This window comes from Myotis lucifugus, unplaced genomic scaffold (genome assembly GCF_000147115.1).
Source record: "Myotis lucifugus unplaced genomic scaffold, Myoluc2.0 scaffold_773, whole genome shotgun sequence".
Classification (NCBI taxonomy): Eukaryota; Metazoa; Chordata; class Mammalia; order Chiroptera; family Vespertilionidae; genus Myotis; species Myotis lucifugus.
Genome location: NW_005871821.1, coordinates 147,614 through 154,295, shown reverse-complemented (window position 1 = coordinate 154,295; position 6,682 = coordinate 147,614). Strand labels below are relative to the sequence as shown.

General features: G+C 42.7%; 1 pseudogene; it reads right to left on the bottom strand.

The window, feature by feature from the left end:
- Positions 1-944: 944 nt before the first annotated feature.
- Positions 945-6,682, bottom strand: part of LOC102425838 — a 7,090-nt pseudogene continuing 1,352 nt past the window's right edge.

Below are 6,682 nucleotides of genomic sequence, written 5' to 3'. Positions count from 1 at the left end.
TAGGAGATCAACCTAAGTACTTGTATGCATATAAGCACAACCAACAGACCCAAGACACTGGGGGCGAGGGGACCAGGGCAAGTGCTGGGGGGTAGGGGATGTCGGGGGGAGGTTAGTGGGCGGGGGGAGAAAGAGACATATGTACTACTATTTGTAATACCTTAAACAATAAAATAAAAAAGAAAATATTAAGACAAAAAAAGAATAATCTTACTCAGATTTCCCAACTTCACCCTGTTTTTTGTTTTTTGTTTTTATCATGACGTTGACTTTTATTTTTTATTTATTTTTCTTTTTCTTTTAAAAAAATATATTTTATTGATTTTTTACAGAGAGAAAGGGAGAGGGATGGAGAGTTAGAAACATTGATGAGAGAGAAACATCGATCAGCTGCCTCCTGCAAACTCCCTACTGGGTATGTGCCTGCAACCAAGGTACATGCCCTTGACCGGAATCGAACCTGGGACCCTTGAGTCCGTAGGCCGACACTCTATCCACTGAGCCAAACCGGTCAGGGAAGCTTTTGGTTTTTACTACCCATTTCTTACCTATTCTCATGCCAGGCAAACCCAGGATATGAGTTTTGAAGAAATTCTGGATTGATCAAAGAAAAAAGATGTGACCACTAGATGGCAGTAGCACACACCAGCTATATTGGGCAACACTGACAGGTTTGCATATCGGGGGGTGGTCTCTCAGAGCAGGACACTTTCAAGAAGTTATGGCATGAGGATCACTACTCAAAAGGGAAGAAAAGTAAGAGAACCCCCAGAAGAGGAGGGGGTGGGGGGGTGTAGGATTATGTGTCTAGGGAATGTCGCTCAGCAGCCCAGTGGAGAGTCTCTGGTTTAGATAGCCCTGAAGGACAGTAGTGGGTTTAGCATTTTGTAGCCACAAGAATTATTTTTTTCCTTTTAATATAGTATATATTTTATTAGTTTGTACTAATGCATGATCATGTTACAAAGGCAATTTAGTACAAGAATCTTTCTTTTGATATTTGAATAATCTGAAATAACATACAACTGTACATAAAAAAAATCCTTATTTGGATAACAAAACAAGCTAAACAACAAAAATTTTTCCTTTCTTACAGGCAAACATTGAAATGGAACTAATTTGGTTTTCTTTTAAAAAACCTCCAAAGACAAAAGCTGCTGAAAAACTAATTAAAACGAATAAAAAAATCTGTTTACTAAACTGCTGGTCTCCCGCACCATTTTCTGTTGTTTTGGTGCAGGTTCTTCTTTGTCTGATTCTTCTGTAGCTCTTTTTACTGGCCCGGATGCACCATTTTCATCACGTTCATCATCACTATCAAATCTAGTTTTCTTACCCTGGAACTGTACGTTTCCTTTAGCAGACTCAGTCTGGGCAGCTTGATTTCCCTTTCCTTCTCCTTTAAATCTGTGAACTTTTGACTTCCATTTGTTTAGGGATTCTTGTTGATCTTCTATGCGTTTTTTCAATGTTTCTTTTTCCAAGTCTCCATCTAGTACCTCTATGTCACTTCTTTGTTCTTTACTTGTAGGTTACCATTATTTATGTCTTTGGTTTCATCCAGTGCCTCCTTAGCTTTTTCTTTAAACAGAATTATTCCCTCTTTTGCTTCTCTGACAAAGTCTATCCATTTTATTTCACCGTGATTTGGGAAAAAGATGTGCAAATCTCTGCAGGTCTGATCATCTAGGACCCCCCCAAATTTCAACAAGCAGCCAATCTTTTTTTCCGGAGGTTTCATTTCAGCATTTTCTGCTAACTTTTGTTTTACTTGCTCTTTTTAAGCTAGTAATTTAGCTTCCACTTTATTTTGCTTTCTTTCTTCAAAGTATTTTTTACAAAATAATCTTTCTTGAAAATATTAGCAGATCTATGTCTTTGTACTTTTGTCCAGGGGTCTCCATAAACTTTTTAGCAGATTCAATGCTATCAAACACAGCAAATGTTGATCCCTTAAATGCTTTGTGCAATGCTCTTCTCATCTGAATATTTAGTACTTGACCTTCATCTTCTAACCATTCTTTTACATCATCAAAGGTTGCATCAGTAGGGAAGCCTTAATATAAACAGATCTGTTTTCATTTTAATATTCACCAGTCACTTCAGGGAGGGGTTTGTTTAAAGATATGATTTTGGTTTTATCCTCACTTATTTTCATGAGTTCTGCCTTTCATTTACTCAGTGTTTCTACTATTACATTAAAGTCCGTTGTCAGATGGTTTAACCTATGGAATTTTAAAATTATTTCCAAAGATACACAACCTTCATTTACTTTGATTTATTCCTTTAAAAATTTGTCCCTTGGTAAATTGAAGTCACCAAAATAATACTCAGTTTGATAACAGATTTTGCCCTCCAGAGCAGCCATTTTTTATCACCATTTTAAGCCACTGTGGCTATCTTTAAGGTCCAGGTCCTGGTCCCACAGAGCCAGGTCAAAGGATCACTAAGAGTAAGGTTTATCCTTTGTACAGCTATCAGATGTTAGGTTCAAAGTTACAGATTATGTGAAGTGGGCAGGCTCAAAATGGCTAATATACACTTGTTTGGGCTCTTTTGTGAAACAATTGGACACATAAAATTGAGCTTAGTCCTGAAGGCTTTTGTGCTAATGGATCCCAGCTTGCTGTAAATAAATAAATAACATAGGGGCTAATATACAGGCACCATTTTTTGCTCATTTGTGTAACACCCTGATACCACCATCTTTTGGTTTCTGTCTGTGGTCATAATTGGAAACCATCCTATAGAATAAAAGCCTAATATGCAAATGGGAATGACCGGTGGAACAACTGGTTGCTATGATGTGCACTCACCACCAGGGGGCAAACACTCAATGCAGAAGCTGCCCTCAGCCCGCAGGCCCCAGTCAGGCCAAGGCAGTGCCAGCTGGGGTCCCCCTGATTGCCCCACTGGTCGCCCCACAGATCGGCCCTGATCCGGCCAGGCCTAGGGACCCTACCCATGCACGAATATCGTGCATCTGGCCTCTAGTATAAAATAAAACACACCACCGCTTTCACTTCCCACCCCCACTCCATGTCCAGTCTCCGATGAACAGAAAATGATACCTATAAAAAGCCCAAGGCATGAACACTTTTTCTCTGGTATCTCCAAGATGATGGGGCTCCCTGAGCAGCAGGGGTTGTGTGCCAGTGACCCTTTGCCCCAATGGTCCAATCTGACTCAGGGCATGGCCTCTCCCTTCCTCCTTCACTGCAGCTGCTGGCTCTGGCCTGGTGCCCTTCACCCTCAACTTTACCATCAGCAACCTGTGCCATGCAGAGGACATGCAGCCATTCTCTGGGAAGTTTAGCTACTCAGATTAAGTTGCACAATACCTGGTGAGAGTTTTTACTGCTCACTATTTTTCCTGTCTTCCCCTCCACCCTTTTGAGTCTCCTTTCTACAATTTTGGAGTGTGTAGAGGGTTGGGGAGGCAGACAGTTCCATGTTCAAAACTTGGAACCGCCACAGACAAGCGATTTGACTGTGAAGTAGTGATCTGGCCTTTTGGCTTTATTTTCTCACCTGTAATAACTGTGATGATAAAAGCACTTGACTTAATGGGTCATTTTGAGAGTTAAATGTTGCATGAGATGATTAGTCAACTGTTTTAAAAACAATATTGTGTTTTAGAAAATGAATAATGACCTTAACTGCCATAGTATAAGTTTGATTTGATAGACATTTATACAGCATTTCATCCAAAAACTGCAGCTTACATATTTTTCTCAAGTGTACATGGAATATTTTCCAGAATAGGTTGCATACTAGACCACACATCAAACCTCAATAAGTTCAAGAAGACTGAAATTATATCAAGCATCTTTCCTTACCACAAAGGCATGACATTGTCTGACATGGGAGCTCTTGGTGTATGGTCACTATTGACATTCTAGGTCCCATAGTTTTGTGGTGGGTGGCTGTCCTCTGCATTGTAGGATAATTAGCAGCATACTGTCCCATACCCTCTAGATCAGCGGTTCTCAACCTGGGGGTTGAACGACCCTTTCACAGGGGTCGCCTAAGACCATCGGAAAACACATATATAATTACATATTGTTTTTGTGATTAATCACTATGCTTTAATTATGTTCAATTTGTAACAATGAAATTGGGGGTCACCACAACATGAGGAACTGTATTAAAGGGTCGTGGCATTAGGAAGGTTGAGAACCACTGCTCTAGATGCTTGTAGTACCCTAACCCCCAAAAATATATGACAGATAAAGAAAAGAGAGAGGGAGCTAGAGACAGAGAGGGAGAGAGGAAGGAATTAAAACAGCAGTAAAGAAAAAGGAAAAGAACTCCAAGTAAATTAGAGGGAAGTGACATAATTTGTAAGTGAAACTTGACACGGCATTGCATCTGGATGTATCCAGACTGATGTCAAATAGTTACCCACATTCCTCTAGGACGGGGTTTGTTTTTTGTTTTTTTGGCTTCAAGCTCTTTCCAGCATTCCACCTGGACAGCCACTGTCCCTTGGATTACTGACCCCCAGGCCCTTCTCTGGATCTTTCTATATCCTCTTGAGTCTCACATCCCCCAGGCAAATATTGTTAGGGACAAAATGACATCACTTTGGCTATTTTCTGTTGTTCAGAAGCTGGTTGTTAACCACTCAGTGGTGACACAAAGATGTGCATACAAGGAGGCGGGGCCCACTGGGAGCCATTGTGGAAGCTATGTAGGGTTACAGGAGGCACAAGGTCTGATTCTAACTATAACAGGAGCCCATAGAAGGTTATATGGTATGAATGACAACCCTTTAAAGGTGAAAACCTTAAAATGTGCCCAAGGAAGGTGTGACTTTTACCAGGTCACATGGCTGAAAACCAGGCCTGTTTTAAGTGGTATTCCAGGCTCCATCCAGTTCCTTTTTGTAATTCTGCCATCTCTGAATTTTTGCATCCGACGCCTGTGACACCAGCCCACAGGTGTTGTATACAGGGTTTGTGTCATATACACCTGACATTAACTTTGGAAAATCGTTCCTGGCATTATCTTCCCTGTGCAGGTTGGGATACTGCGGAAGCCCTGAGAGGCAGATGGCCTTTTTAGGACATAGAACTGATCAGAAAAAAGAGGTCTGAACTCAGCTCTGTCTCCTCAAAGCTGGGGCCCTGGTTACATTCCCGGGGAGCAGTGAGAAGGACTGCTTTGGATATCTGTGTGTAGTTATGGAGATGACATGGGCAACAGCAGCAAGCAAGCCCTTTAGGTGGGTCTAATTAAAGGAAGAGGCCCAGGTAACAGAACCTCAAAGAAGTGACCTCACTTTCTTGGTAACTGAACAAAACAGAAGTTAGAACTCTGGTAACCAGGCACCCGCATTCTAGGGACAGCCCCTAGCCTGGCCATCCTTCTGTATTTTTTCCTCCCCTTTCTTTGGTCAATGAGGGCATTTCCTTTAGGTTTTCCATTCTGTCCCCAGGATTTCTCTCAAGACAAACATCCCGTTTTCGTTTGGTTTAATCCCAATTTCAGCTCTTCACGTGTCCTATTCCCATGCTGTGAAGATAAAGTTTTCTTCAATTTAATAAGAATTCTCTCACCCATTGATTCTGCTCACAGTCTCAGCATGGCCTGTAGTCAGTGCACTCAGAGCATCTAATCTGGATTCTCACCTCTTTGCCAGCCTCCTGATTTTCTCTGGCCCCTTCCTGTCCTGGATCCAGGTGTATCACGACCCTTCCTTAGGAATTTCATTTATTATCATCCTCCCCATCTACCCTCCTCATGCCTGAGAAGGACGGAACAGCCACTGGAGTGGACGCTGTCTGCACCCACCACCCTTAAACCACGGTTCCCGAGTTGGACAGGGAACGGCTGTACTGGTTGCTGAGCCAGCTGACCCCGCTGGGCCATTCACCCTTGTCCAGGATAGTCTCTACTTCAATGGTGAGACGCTGCTATTTCTTTTTTTTTTTTCATCTTAGCTGGTCCCATATGCTCCTTCTTTATTCCTCCCTTTTCCTCATTCCATCCCCTCCTCACCCTATCTTTCTCTACCTGTGCGGGTCACACCCACCAGACTTGGGCCACCCCCCGCTAGCAGTGAGTAGTAGGCGGCTACAGAAACCCAAGCACCTAGTATGGAAAGCCCATTCCCCACCCCAACCTCACGTCCAGGCTTGGGAGAACGTGGACCAATACTTATAAAGCCCTAGACCTAGGTATCTTCTCCCTGCCATCTTTGAAATGATGAGGTTCCCAGCCCAAGTACTTGGGATGTTTTCTCCCCAGCTTCTGTGATGTCAGTGTCTACATCATTAGTGAGGGGCTTTGTGGGTCTCCTTCTCCCCATTGAGTGGGCTCGGTGGCAGCAAGCTTCTGGCCTTAGTTCAGACTCTTATTGGGGCCTCACATTTCAAAGTGCTTTGAGCAAAGCTTTTTTGCCTCTCTTTGGCTGGGAGGGTGGATTTTCTGTCTGCCAGGTGGGTACTCTGTCTTTTAATGAATCCCGCTGTGATGGTCCAGCCACCATCACTCTAATCCAGTGGTTCTCAACCTTGGCTGCACATTAGATTCCCCTGGGAATCTTTTGAAAATCCTGATTTCAGAGCCACTGCCTCAAGAAAGTCTGTTTCTTTGTTACTAATGTTGTGGCCCCACCCCATAACAAAGAAACAGAATTTCTGGAGGATGAGGCCCAGAAATCAGGATTTTAAAAAGA